We start from the raw sequence: 14,460 nt of genomic DNA on the forward strand, positions 1-14,460 counted from the left end.
ACAGAGCCTTTCTGGCATAAAGGTAAAACAAAAAAAAGATAATGTCCATCCTTTCCCTGCAGACTTCACTGCAGGTAACACACACAGTGCCCTTAGCTCTTACGGGAGCCATGTGGGAGTTCCACCTCTCCCAAATACACCACCCAGACTGACTCTCATGTCCAGGTGTTTAACAACGCATGTGATGATCACATGACCTTTACCTCACACAGGTCCTGTCAGGACTCTGCAAGTGGAGATAAGGTGCACCTCCTCCCACCCGCTCTATGAAGGTCCACTAAAACCAGCCCATAATATAACTTAACCCTCTCAGTGCATAGCGTGCTGGAGGAAAACGATTCTGGTTTTACATCACTGAAGCTAATATGATACAAGATCTCAGATACATGAACCATATTATGCAAAATAGTCCTGCGGTTGTCAACCGGGAATTGTATGGGCTATAATCCTATGGAGCTCCCAAATAACATTACAACATAAGAAAATGGAGCATAGCAACCACCTAAAAATATGTAATAATTAAAAAGGTATATTTTAATGACACAGTAGCGTACCTCCCAACTTTTGAAGAAGGGAAAGAGGGACAAATTGGCAGTGCGCCATTGCAAATTTTGGGCCATACCTCTGACCACAGCCATTTCACAACTAGTCACACCCATATCCACGCCCCAACCATGCCTATTTAGCACTGCTGATCACACTGTTTCATAAACAATAATTATAAACAAAAAAATATAGCCACACAGTGCTCCATACTGTATAATGACCACACAGTGCTCCATAGTGTGTAATGGCCACATATGATGCTCCATACTGTATAATGGCCACTCATAGTGCTCCATATTGTATAATGGCCACTAGTGTTGAGCATTCCGATACTGCAAATATTGGGTATCGGCCAATATTCGCGGTATCGGAATTCCGATACTGAGTTCCGATACTTTTGCAATATCGAATACTGGAATCGGAAGTTCCCATAATGCTATGAGCCAGTTTGATTTATTTCAGCCAATGAGGAATCCTAAGAAGTGTGGGCATGTCCTGTTATGCATGTTAGGCATGTAACTACTGGCATGGCTGTGATTGGCTGCTGAAATGATGTCATGATGCACTATAAAAGCCGCCGCCGCCATTTGGGTTCACTCTGCTGTGAATTCAGTTAGGGACAGGATGTTGCTGTTCTGACTGAGGGATAGTTTGAGATGGCGATTTGCTTCATTGTGCTTTACCCAGGCTAATTTAGCAACCGCTGTGTGAGAACCTTGTTCTTTTTTTGGCCTTGCAGCGCTGTTCACGGCTGTCTGCAAGGTCTCTGTGTGAGTGCAGCTCACGCTGTAGTCTGTTCTGCAGCCACAGCTGGTTGTAGTCAGCTCAGCGTGCATCACTACCTCATACTGTTCCACTGTCCTTTTTTCAATTAGTGCTGCCTGCTGCACATTTTTCCTGATTTATCCTATTAGTGGGTTTCCATCTGTATCCTGCTAGATTGTGAAAAAACACTATATAGGAGTACATAGAGAAGCTTTTTTTGGCCTTGCAGCGCTGTTCACGGCTGTCTGCAAGGTCTCTGTGTGAGTGCAGCTCACACTGTAGTCTGTTCTGCAGCCACAGCTGGTTGTAGTCAGCTCGGCGTGCGTCACTGCCTCATACTGTTCCATTGTCATTTTTTCAATTAGTGCTGCCTGCTGCACATTTTTCCTGATTTATCCTATTAGTGGGTTTCCATCCGTATCCTGCTAGATTGTGGAAAAACACTATATAGGAGTACATAGAGGAGCTTTTTTTGCCTTGCAGTGCTGTTTGCGGCTGTCTGCAAGGTCTCTGTGTGAGTGCAGCTCACACTGTAGTCTGTTCTGCAGCCACAGCTGGTTGTAGTCAGCTCGGCGTGCGTCACTGCCTCATACTGTTCCATTGTCATTTTTTCAATTAGTGCTGCCTGCTGCACATTTTTCCTGATTTATCCTATTAGTGGGTTTCCATCCGTATCCTGCTAGATTGTGGAAAAACACTATATAGGAGTACATAGAGGAGCTTTTTTTGCCTTGCAGTGCTGTTTGTGGCTGTCTGCAAGGTCTCTGTGTGAGTGCAGCTCACACTGTAGTCTGTTCTGCAGCCACAGCTGGTTGTAGTCAGCTCGGCGTGCATCACTGCCTCATACTGTTCCATTGTCATTTTTTCAATTAGTGCTGCCTGCTGCACATTTTTACTGATTTATCCTATTAGTGGGTTTCCATCCGTATCCTGCTAGATTGTGGAAAAACACTATATAGGAATACATAGAGGAGCTTTTTTTGCCTTGCAGTGCTGTTTGCGGCTGTCTGCAAGGTCTCTGTGTGAGTGCAGCTCACGCTGTAGTCTGTTCTGCAGCCACAGCTGGTTGTAGTCAGCTCAGCGTGCGTCACTGCTTCATACTGTTCCATTGTCATTTTTCCAATTAGTGCTGCCTGCTGCACATTTTTCCTGATTTATCCTATTAGTGGGTTTCCATCCGTATCCTGCTAGATTGTGGAAAACTACTATATAGGAGTACATAGAGGAGCTTTTTTTGGCCTTGCAGCGCTGTTCACGGCTGTCTGCAAGGTCTCTGTGTGAGTGCAGCTCACACTGTAGTCTGTTCTGCAGCCACAGCTGGTTGTAGTCAGCTCGGCGTGCGTCACTGCCTCATACTGTTCCATTGTCATTTTTTCAATTAGTGCTGCCTGCTGCACATTTTTCCTGATTTATCCTATTAGTGGGTTTCCATCCGTATCCTGCTAGATTGTGGAAAAACACTATATAGGAGTACATAGAGGAGCTTTTTTTGCCTTGCAGTGCTGTTTGTGGCTGTCTGCAAGGTCTCTGTGTGAGTGCAGCTCACACTGTAGTCTGTTCTGCAGCCACAGCTGGTTGTAGTCAGCTCGGCGTGCTTCACTGCCTCATACTGTTCCATTGTCATTTTTCCAATTAGTGCTGCCTGCTGCACATTTTTCCTGATTTATCCTATTAGTGGGTTTCCATCCATATCCTGCTAGATTGTGGAAAAACACTATATAGGAGTATATAGAGGAGCTTTTTTTGGCCTTGCAGCGCTGTTAACGGCTGTCTGCAAGGTCTCTGTATGAGTGCAGCTCACTCTGTAGTCTGTTCTGCAGCCACAGCTGGTTGTAGTCAGCTCGGCGTGCTTCACTGCCTCATACTGTTCCATTGTCCTTTTTCAATTAGTGCTGCCTGCTGCATGTTGTTTCTGATTTATCCTATTAGTAGGTTTCCATCTGTATCCTGTTAGATTGTGGAAAAACAGTATACAGGATTACATAGAGGAGCCTTTTTGCAGCCTTGTGCCCTGCAGCCCCAGCCAGATTAGTATTAGCCTATTTTTTGGAGGCTCATCTATTGCATTGTAGGTTACCTTCCTGCATTGTAATCGCTACAAAAAAGTTTGTGATACTATCGGTTTTACATCTTTGGGCACATCCAATGTCTTTTTGTGAAAAAAACAAAAAGTTAATAAAGTTCACCAAACACTCCACTTTACAGTTGTGTAGGCCACATTAGCTCATATGAAAGTCTAGTCCACACTTTATAAAATTAATGTTTCTTATACCTGTTAGCAGCTGTTCAGGAATAAGCACATCAAGCCCTTAGTACTTTTCTGCCTATCTTTATCAGTCTACCAAGATGAAGAAGGCAGGGAGTATGGCACGTGGTCGTGGGCGTGGAGTTTCTGCAGGGAGAGGACATGGGGATTCTGTGCCTACTGCAGGCACCGGTGACTCATCATCCCCCAGTTTTAACAGGGAACAGTCCTTCATGCACAGCTTTGTAGTAGCTCGCCGTACCCCATTGCTGTGGGACGATCAAATTGAAGCCGTTGTCGGATGGATGGCAGCTAACACATCAACTTCAATTAGTGCCACATCCTCTCAGGCACAGAGCACTGAAGAGCACCCATCTGTCTCTTCACCGCCTGCCAAATTGCCCAGGCAGTCAGAGAGCCCAGGACAGGAGCCATCTCCACTTCTGTTCTCTGAATCTCTTGGCTTGGAAAGAGGTGGCCAGCCAAGCAGCATTCGAGAAACTGAAGAAGAGGCAGTATGCAGTGATGCGCAACTGCTTTGTCTCTCTGAATCTGAAGAGGCAGGTGGGCCAGTGCCTACGGTCAGCACACCTCAGTACGCATCTGATGATGAGACTCAGGTGCCACTTTCTGGTGAGTACTGTGCTGCCGAGACTACCCAGGAGAAGCAGTTGTTGGAAGAGGGTAGTGTAGATGATGAGGTCCTTGACCCATCATGGCGTGAGGTACAGAAAGGTGGTGGGAGCAGTTCTGAGGAAAAGATTCCCCGAACGGCCCAAAAAGGAGGGAGAGGGAGGGGGAAGACTGTGTTGCCTGTAGCCTCTACTTCAGCACCCATTAGGAGCATGCCTCTTCCAAAATCCAAAACGGGCGCCCCCAAGACTTGCAGTGCTTGGTCCTTTTTTGACACAGTTGCAGATGACATTTGCTTTGTCAAATGCAAGCTGTATAATCAGAAAGTCAAAAGAGGGAAAAGTGTCAGCAACCTCAATACCACAAATATGTGGAAACATGTGCGGACCAAGCACGTGGTGGAGTTACAAAAACACACTGAAGACCTAGGCCAACCTACAGCGGCACCTACCACCTCTTCAGCTCGTGTTGTAGCCTCTTCCTCCAGCTCACACACAGCTGCTTCGGCTTCCTCACAGGATCGCCAGGGAAGAACCTCTGGCACTGTTGGACAGAGACACAGTGTAATTCCACCCACAGCACCATGTTCCCTGTCATCCTCACACTCCCAGGCCAGTCTACAGTCATCAGTAGCACAGGCATGGGAGAAAAGGTGCCCATACTCGGCAAACCACCCCGAGCACAGGCTCTGAATTATGGCATTGCAAAATTACTGTCCCTTGAAATGCTATCATTCAAGCTGGTGGAGACTGACACCTTCCGTAACTTCATGGCATTGGCAGTCCCACAATACAAAGTGCCCAGCCGCTTTTATTTTAGCAGGCAAGTCATCCCTGCCCTGCAAAAGCATGTGGAGGGAAAAATTAAACATGCGCTACTAAACGCCATCAGTAGCAAGGTCCACCTGACCATCGATGCGTGGACCAGTCACCATGGACAGGTACGATACCTTTCCCTCACTGCAAATTGGGTAAATGTTGTGGAGCCGGGGACAGATCTTGAGAGTGGCACTGTACGTATTCTGCCAACTCCAAGGATTGCAGGAATCCAGTCTGTACACATTGACTCCTCCTCATACTCCAGTTCCTCTGAATCACTGCTGCAGGAGCCGTCACAGTCTACCACCACATGGACCCGTGAACGCTTACCTGTTACAACTGATATGAGCACAGCCGTGGCCAAACGTTTACAGGCCATATTGAAATTAATTTCTTTGGGGAATCGAAGTCACATAGCACAGGAGCTCTGGAATGCCATCAAGCAGGAGAGCGACGTGTGGTTGTGCCAGCGAATCTCCAGCCAGGCATGGTAGTGTGTGAAATCTGGTGGCAGCTCTGGGCCTAGGCAACCTGTTGTGAATTAGACTTTTCGGCTCCCTCTTGTGGTCACTAGTGGTATGACTCTGGGATTGTCTTTTTTCTGTTTGGCACTCACCTGGGTCGTTAGTCCAGGGGTGTCGCTATATTAACTTCCTGGATCCTTAGTCCAGTGCCTGGCATCGTTGTAATCAGATCCTTCTGTTGCTCCTGTCTGCTGGTCCTGGCTCTTGCAAAATTAAGCTAAGTCTTGCTTCTTTGTTTTTTGAGTTACTTTCTTTGCTACTATTTTTGTCCAGCTTGTACTAAATGTGATTTCTGACCTTGCTGGAAGCTCTAGGGGGCTGGTGTTCTCCCCCCGGCCGTTAGACGGTTCGGGGGTTCTTGAATATCCAGCGTGGATATTTTAATAGGGTTTTTGCTGACCATATAAGTCATCTTACTTATTCTGCTATTAGCTAGTGGGCCTCTCTTTGCTAAATACCTAGCTCATTCTTATGTTTGTCTTTTCCTCTTGCCTCACCGTTATTATTTGTTGGGGGCTTGTATCCAACTTTTGGGGGTCTTTTCTCTGGAGGCAAGAAAGGTCTTTCTTTTCCCTTCTAGGGTTAGTTAGTTCTCCGGCTGGCGCGAGACGTCTAGAACCAACGTAGGCACGTTCCCCGGCTACTTCTATTTGTGGTGCTAGGATTAGATATATGGTCAGCCCAGTTACCACTGCCCTATGAGCTGGTTTTTTGTGTTTGCAGACTTGGTATTGATTCCTGAGACCCTCTGCCATTGGGGTCATAACAGCAACCTCACTCAAATCCCATGTCTGGCACATGTGCTCAACTTGGTCGTGCAGAGTTTTTTGAGGGACTATCCGGATCTTGATGCACTGCTGCACAAGGTCCGCCTAGATTGCCCTCACTTGCGGCATTCCAGCATGGCAAGATCGCGCATTGCAGCTCTGCAGCGCCGATTCCGCTTTCCGGAACATAGCATCATATGTGACCTACCAACCAGGTACAATTCAATGTTACATATGTTGGAGCGGTTGTGTGAGCAGCAGGCAACAGTAATGGAGTACCAGCTGCATCAGGCACAAACAAGTCGCACTGCGCGCCGTTCACACTTCACCACCACTGAGTGGGCCTCTACTCTATGAAGGACATCTGCCACGTTTTGCGTGCCTTCTATGATTCCACGTGGATGGCGAGTGCAGATGATGTACTAGTCAGCATGACTATCCCTTTTATCTGGCTGCTTGAAAAAACACTGCAAGCACTAAGGGAGAAGGTTGTGGAAGAGGTGGAGGATGAGGAGTCACAAATGCCATCTGCTTCTGGATAGTCTGCGCAACATGGTTCCTCACAAAGGCCTAGGCCGTGGCATGCGCTTAGGGATCAGTTGACGCCGCACAGTCTGAAGAAGGCGGAAGGAGATGAGTGAGAGGCGAAGATATGCACTGTGCATGCCCATGAATCCCAGCCCCGCAGTGTGAATAAATCAGAAGACACTGCGTGGCGGGATCTCGGGCAGCGCGGCCATACAGGCGCAGTCAGTCTGACATCAAATGATGTCAGAAGATGGGCAGTATATAAATTAGTTATACAGGGGCACCACGGTTGGTGGGATACCACCAGGACCTACACAATGGTGAACATACTCAAGAAAAAACAGACTAGGTCCTATAAATGGGGATCACCACAAAACAGATATGGCATAAATATGAACACAGTTTTATTGAGTAACACATAAAAGTGACAAACACAATTAAAAACATTTTAAAACACATGATTATACAATAGCCCCTAATACGGCAGTAACCCACCAAGGACTCAACAATATGACCTTATTTGTGCTATATTTTAACACCAGCCAAACTGGCCCTGCTGTGATGTGAATGAACCCTAATACAAGGCACTCCCCTGGACAAAATACAATAATACAAAGTATTAGTGACAGATGAAAAAATGAAAGAAATATAACAATGGAAAAAAATGTGGGAATGACCCCAGCATGTGTTGCCAAGCACCCTAGGTCCAAAATAAGGGACCACACCGCACAAATCTGCCTAACAATACAGAGCAGGTGAGCACATGAACAGATATATTACAAGGTAGCAGGAGCCATAAACAAGCAGAGCGGTCACTTAAAGATATAAAGCCCACAAATTGCCAAAAAAAAATAAAAAATTTGGACTAAGAGAGTAGCATGTGAGAAATATAGGAGAAATATAGAGGCAACATGTGGAACAGAGGCAGTCAAAATATAAACTACCTAAAAGCATGTCCTGCCTAACCTGTTCACCCTCCAATGAGAGTCCTAATGTGGGCTATAAAGAACCCATATAGGCAACATGTAGAGCAGAGGCAGTCAAAGGTATACTACCTAAAGGCATGTACTGCCTGAACCAGTTCAGCCTCCAATAAGAGTCCTAATGTGGGCTACAAGGAGACCCAACGCGTGTCGCCACCGCACAGGGTGGATTCGTCAGGGGTCTGATGGTGTCTCCGCAGCTATCCTACATGCATTTGCATATTTCCCATAAGGGATGGGGGCAGTGTTCTGGATCACTGCGTTGAGAAACACGTGATGGTGTCTCCGCGGTGTTGGATGTTTTAGTCTCCCCGAGGCCAATCATCTGTTCCTTCACAGCCTTTTACTAGGCACTGCTCCTAATAGCCAGATTCCTACTCCACACTGATGAGGGGAAAACACCCCGAAACAGCTGTCTGTGGATGGATACCATGCTTGGCATAGGTGGTTTTCCTGTATTGGATGTTTTCCTTTATTGGATGCTGCCCTTCCCGTGGTTGTTCCTTCCCAGGGAAAGGTCTGGCTATTCACTGCTTGCATTGAGAAACACGTGATGGTGTCTCCGCAGCTATCCTACATGCATTTGCATATTTCCCATAAGGGATGGGGGCAGTGTTCTGGATCACTGCGTTGAGAAACACGTGATGGTGTCTCCGCGGTGTTGGATGTTTTGGTCTCCCCGAGGCCAATCATCTGTTCCTTCACAGCCTTTTACTAGGCACTGCTCCTAATAGCCAGATTCCTACTCCACACTGATGAGGGGAAAACACCCCGAAACAGCTGTCTGTGGATGGATACCATGCTTGGCATAGGTGGTTTTCCTGTATTGGATGTTTTCCTATATTGGATGCTGCCCTTCCCGTGGTTGTTCCTTCCCGGGGAAAGGTCTGGCTATTCACTGCTTGCGTTGAGAAACACGTGATGGTGTCTCCGCAGCTATCCTACATGCATTTGCATATTTCCCATAAGGGATGGGGGCAGTGTTCTGGATCACTGCGTTGAGAAACACGTGATGGTGTCTCCGCGGTGTTGGATGTTTTGGTCTCCCCGAGGCCAATCATCTGTTCTTTCACAGCCTTTTCCTAGGCACTGCTCCTAATAGCCAGATTCCTACTCCACACTGATGAGGGGAAAACACCCCAAAACAGCTGTCTGTGGATGGATACCATGCTTGGCATAGGTGGTTTTCCTGTATTGGATGTTTTCCTTTATTGGATGCTGCCCTTCCCGTGGTTGTTCCTTCCCGGGGAAAGGTCTGGCTATTCACTGCTTGCGTTGAGAAACACGTGATGGTGTCTCCGCAGCTATCCTACATGCATTTGCATATTTCCCATAAGGGATGGGGGCAGTGTTCTGGATCACTGCGTTGAGAAACACGTGATGGTGTCTCCGCGGTGTTGGATGTTTTGGTCTCCCCGAGGCCAATCATCTGTTCCTTTACAGCCTTTTACTAGGCACTGCTCCTAATAGCCAGATTCCTACTCCACACTGATGAGGGGCAAACACCCCGAAACAGCTGTCTGTGGATGGATACCATGCTTGGCATAGGTGGTTTTCCTGTATTGGATGTTTTCCTTTATTGGATGCTGCCCTTCCCATGGTTGTTCCTTCCCGGGGAAAGGTCTGGCTATTCACTGCTTGCGTTGAGAAACACGTGATGGTGTCTCCGCAGCTATCCTACATGCATTTGCATATTTCCCATAAGGGATGGGGGCAGTGTTCTGGATCACTGCGTTGAGAAACACGTGATGGTGTCTCCGCGGTGTTGGATGTTTTGGTCTCCCCGAGGCCAATCATCTGTTCTTTCACAGCCTTTTCCTAAGCACTGCTCCTAATAGCCAGATTCCTACTCCACACTGATGAGGGGAAAACACCCCAAAACAGCTGTCTGTGGATGGATACCATGCTTGGCATAGGTGGTTTTCCTGTATTGGATGTTTTCCTTTATTGGATGCTGCCCTTCCCGTGGTTGTTCCTTCCCGGGGAAAGGTCTGGCTATTCACTGCTTGCGTTGAGAAACACGTGATGGTGTCTCCGCAGCTATCCTACATGCATTTGCATATTTCCCATAAGGGATGGGGGCAGTGTTCTGGATCACTGCGTTGAGAAACACGTGATGGTGTCTCCGCGGTGTTGGATGTTTTGGTCTCCCCGAGGCCAATCATCTGTTCCTTCACAGCCTTTTACTAGGCACTGCTCCTAATAGCCAGATTCCTACTCCACACTGATGAGGGGCAAACACCCCGAAACAGCTGTCTGTGGATGGATACCATGCTTGGCATAGGTGGTTTTCCTGTATTGGATGTTTTCCTTTATTGGATGCTGCCCTTCCCATGGTTGTTCCTTCCCGGGGAAAGGTCTGGCTATTCACTGCTTGCGTTGAGAAACACGTGATGGTGTCTCCGCAGCTATCCTACATGCATTTGCATATTTCCCATAAGGGATGGGGGCAGTGTTCTGGATCACTGCGTTGAGAAACACGTGATGGTGTCTCCGCGGTGTTGGATGTTTTGGTCTCCCCGAGGCCAATCATCTGTTCTTTCACAGCCTTTTCCTAGGCACTGCTCCTAATAGCCAGATTCCTACTCCACACTGATGAGGGGAAAACACCCCAAAACAGCTGTCTGTGGATGGATACCATGCTTGGCATAGGTGGTTTTCCTGTATTGGATGTTTTCCTTTATTGGATGCTGCCCTTCCCGTGGTTGTTCCTTCCCGGGGAAAGGTCTGGCTATTCACTGCTTGCGTTGAGAAACACGTGATGGTGTCTCCGCAGCTATCCTACATGCATTTGCATATTTCCCATAAGGTATGGGGGCAGTGTTCTGGATCACTGCGTTGAGAAACACGTGATGGTGTCTCCGCGGTGTTGGATGTTTTGGTCTCCCTGAGGCCAATCATCTGTTCCTTCACAGCCTTTTACTAGGCATTGCTCCTAATAGCCAGATTCCTACTCCACACTGATGAGGGGCAAACACCCCGAAACAGCTGTCTGTGGATGGATACCATGCTTGGCATAGGTGGTTTTCCTGTATTGGATGTTTTCCTTTATTGGATGCTGCCCTTCCCGTGGTTGTTCCTTCCCGGGGAAAGGTCTGGCTATTCACTGCTTGCATTGAGAAACACGTGATGGTGTCTCCGCAGCTATCCTACATGCATTTGAATATTTCCCATAAGGGATGGGGCAGTGTTCTGGATCACTGCGTTAAGAAACACGTGATGGTGTCTCCGCGGTGTTGGATGTTTTGGTCTCCCCGAGGCCAATCATCTGTTCCTTCACATCTTCAGCTCCTGTGACCTCATCACAGGTCCTGTGTGCACAGAGCAGCCATATATATGGTGTGCTGCTCTGCGGGTGGAGGGATGCAGACCTCCCAACCATACCGGATCCAGCGGGGCAGTCCCGATGAGGCAGACATTGCAGTGCAGGAAAACTAATGTCCCACCCGTGACCGTCAGGGGGGAGACTGTCAAAATCAGGACTGCCCCGCTGCATCCGGGACAGTTAGGAGGTCTGTAGTAGATCATGAAAGACAATACATAACATATATCTCAAACCAGTTTTATCAAAAACAGAGCTATTCAACTCCGGTCAAAGGTGCACCAAAAATGTGGTGTCACCCCACAGGCATAAATATGGGGAGAGAGGTCCACAGAATCAAAATCCATTATCAGGTATATATATATATAAAGTAACAGTGCAACAAATTATGTAAAAAGTAGTATAGGAAATGACAGGCTCACTACCACGACATAGGGGAAAATATGTAATATCATTCTTTTTCTAAGGTCAGTGACCATTCAAGATTTTACACTTACACAGTGGTGAATCAAGTAATCCCATTATTGGTTCTTACTCATATTCATGGCTGCTAGTATAGACATATGACCCTAAGTGAGTTTCGCGTTGGCTTCCTCAGGGGGCCAAGACCTGAGGAAGCCGACGTGAAATGCGTTACTTGAGCCATCCTTTCTTGCAGCTGGGCAACAAGCTTAATGACACTCCGGCGCAGAGTGACCTTGGCTTCGCAGATTTCCTTGGTGATATCAAGTAGCCCTCAAGGATGTCGGCCATACAGGAGCTCGAACGGCAAGAAGTCAGTGGAGGCCTGTAGGAGTTCTCTTATAGAAAAGAGCAGGAGCGGGAGAAGATAATCCGAGTCCTGTACGTCCTTCTCAACGACCCTCTTGAGCATGGCCTTCAAGGTCTTGTTGAAGCGCTCCACCAGCCTATCGGTCTGTGGATGGTAAACGGAGGTACGTAGCTAGGTGATCTGGAGGACACTACACAGCTCCCGCATCAATTTGCTCATAAATGGGGTCCTTAGGTCCATCTTGTGCGTTTTCTCTCTCCCCATCTGCTGTCTTCGCCACTCATGTCATCTCTTCTTTGACATGTGTAATACTGACATTACAGCAGGAGATCACAGAGAATACATTTTGTGAGGTACACTATTGTTTAAAAACAGTCAGTGAAATATTTTACCTGACACAATGAATCCTCTGTGATCCCCTGCTGTAATGTCAGCATTGTCTTTTGCTTCCTCCCCTGTCAAGGAGATGTGGTATGATCCATATACGGTAAGACACATACAATTTTTAAAAAGAAATTAAAGGGAACCTGTCGCCTTAAATTGGCGGGATATTAAAATGAGTTTTTACCGGTCAGATGGGCGACGTATCCTCGTCATTACTCCACCCCGTCCATCCCTGTTTTCCGCAATATTTTAGTGAATAAGAGTATGCATGCGCCATAGTTGGTGCATGCGCCATGCACTCTTCAGTGATGCCTGCGCAGTATGCTTTGCCCTACTGCGGACAAAGCCGAAAAGCACTACTGCGCATGCGCCCGCGTACTATGTCCCGGAACACAGCTAAATACTTCTGGGACATAGTGCGTGGGCACATGCGCAGTAATGCTTTTCGGTTTTGCCCGCAGTAGGGCAAAGCATACTGCACGTGTGCCACTGAAGATTGCATGGCGCACGCGCAAACTATGGCACACGCATACTCTTATTTAATAAAATATTGCAGGGATGGACGGGGTGAAGAAATGATGAGGATACGCCGCCCATCTGACCGGTAAAAACTCATTTTAATATCCTGCCAATTTGACGTGACAGGTTCCCTTTAAAGGGAAAACCCCTTTAGTGTGACCGGCTTCCTCTACCTGTAGACACGTCGTGCATCTGCCACCGGGATCAGCCGAATGATTCACTGCGCCTGCGCGGAATTTGCACAGGTGCAGTAAATTAGACTGCCACCATCTTTGTGCAGACAGATAGCGGCGGTCACATTAAAACTGCACATGTGCTCCTCCTGTACAAAGATGGCGGTGGTCAGTGAATCATTCAGCTGATCCTGGCTGTGGCATGTTCGCGATAGTGTTCCGCTGGTGGTACCGTGCAAGAGGCTGCGTTTGGCATATACAGTGTGTGTGTGTGTGGTACATACAGCAGATACAGTGTGTGTGTGTATGTGTGTGGTGTGTACGGCATATACAGTGTGTGTTTGTGTGTGTGATGCGCATGGTGTATACAGTGTGTGTGTGTGTGTGTGGTGCAACGGTGTTCCACTGGTGGTACTATGCAAGAGGCTGGTACCACCATCAGTTTCCATATTGAGACACCCATCACTTGGGTGTCCCAATATGGCAGTCGGTGAACTTCCGCCGCTTGGAATTCTGGGATCCAGACACATCTGGATGGAAGATATTTAGCACCATGAGAAAGTTGCACAGTGCAGAGGCGAGTTCACCGGGAGAATTTCACTGTGGTGAATTTCAACTGCAGTGAACTCACCGACTTTCTCACAGATATAGCGGGGATCTCAACAAGGTCACCACAGTTCAGCCTGAATGGGAACGCAGCCACAGTGACATCACACCTAGTCACTGAGGCTGCGCTGGCAGCTCATACATCAGTGGTTCTCAGCCTGGGCTGTCGCATCTTGGTACTGTCGAGGTAGAAAACTATATCGCTTAGACATGGATTATGGCGTGTGACAGAACGACAGATAGGTGAGGAATATTGTTGTTTTTTATTTTTTGGTTTATTACAGGAGAACAAGAGCTTTGGTGGAATTAGGCAAGGTCATAAGTATGGTTTAATTAAGATTATTAAAAGAGTCTGTGTCATTTTTTCAATTAAAGAAGTTTATTCTTGCTGTGTGTGTTTTTATACAAAGTGACTATAGGGTAAGAAATGGGTGTGTCTCATAGACGCCTCTCATTACTATCCTCAGGGCTTGATGTCACCTGACAATACAAAGGTGACATTAACCCCCAACTATCATCCCACTTGCCACCGCTACAGGGCAAGTGGGAAGAGCTGTGCAAAGCGCCAACTTTGGCACATTTAATACATGTGCCATTTCTAGGTGGCTGCAGGCTGCTATTTTTAGGCTGGGGGAGCAATATCCATGGCCCCTCACCAGCCTGAGAATACCATCCCCCAGCTGTCTGCTTTAGCAAGGCTGGATATCAAAAATGGGGGGAAGCCATGCAGTTTTTTTATTTTTAATTAATTATTTACAGAGCAGGAGTGGCTGATGAATACTCCCATCCGCCGCTCCTGCTCTCACTGTTATTAGTGGCAGCAGGTGTCGGATGATGGGAGCTGTAATCCCATCCACTGAAACCAGTGACCAGAG

This window comes from Ranitomeya variabilis, chromosome 1 (assembly GCF_051348905.1).
Source record: "Ranitomeya variabilis isolate aRanVar5 chromosome 1, aRanVar5.hap1, whole genome shotgun sequence".
In the NCBI taxonomy this organism is placed as follows: domain Eukaryota; kingdom Metazoa; phylum Chordata; class Amphibia; order Anura; family Dendrobatidae; genus Ranitomeya; species Ranitomeya variabilis.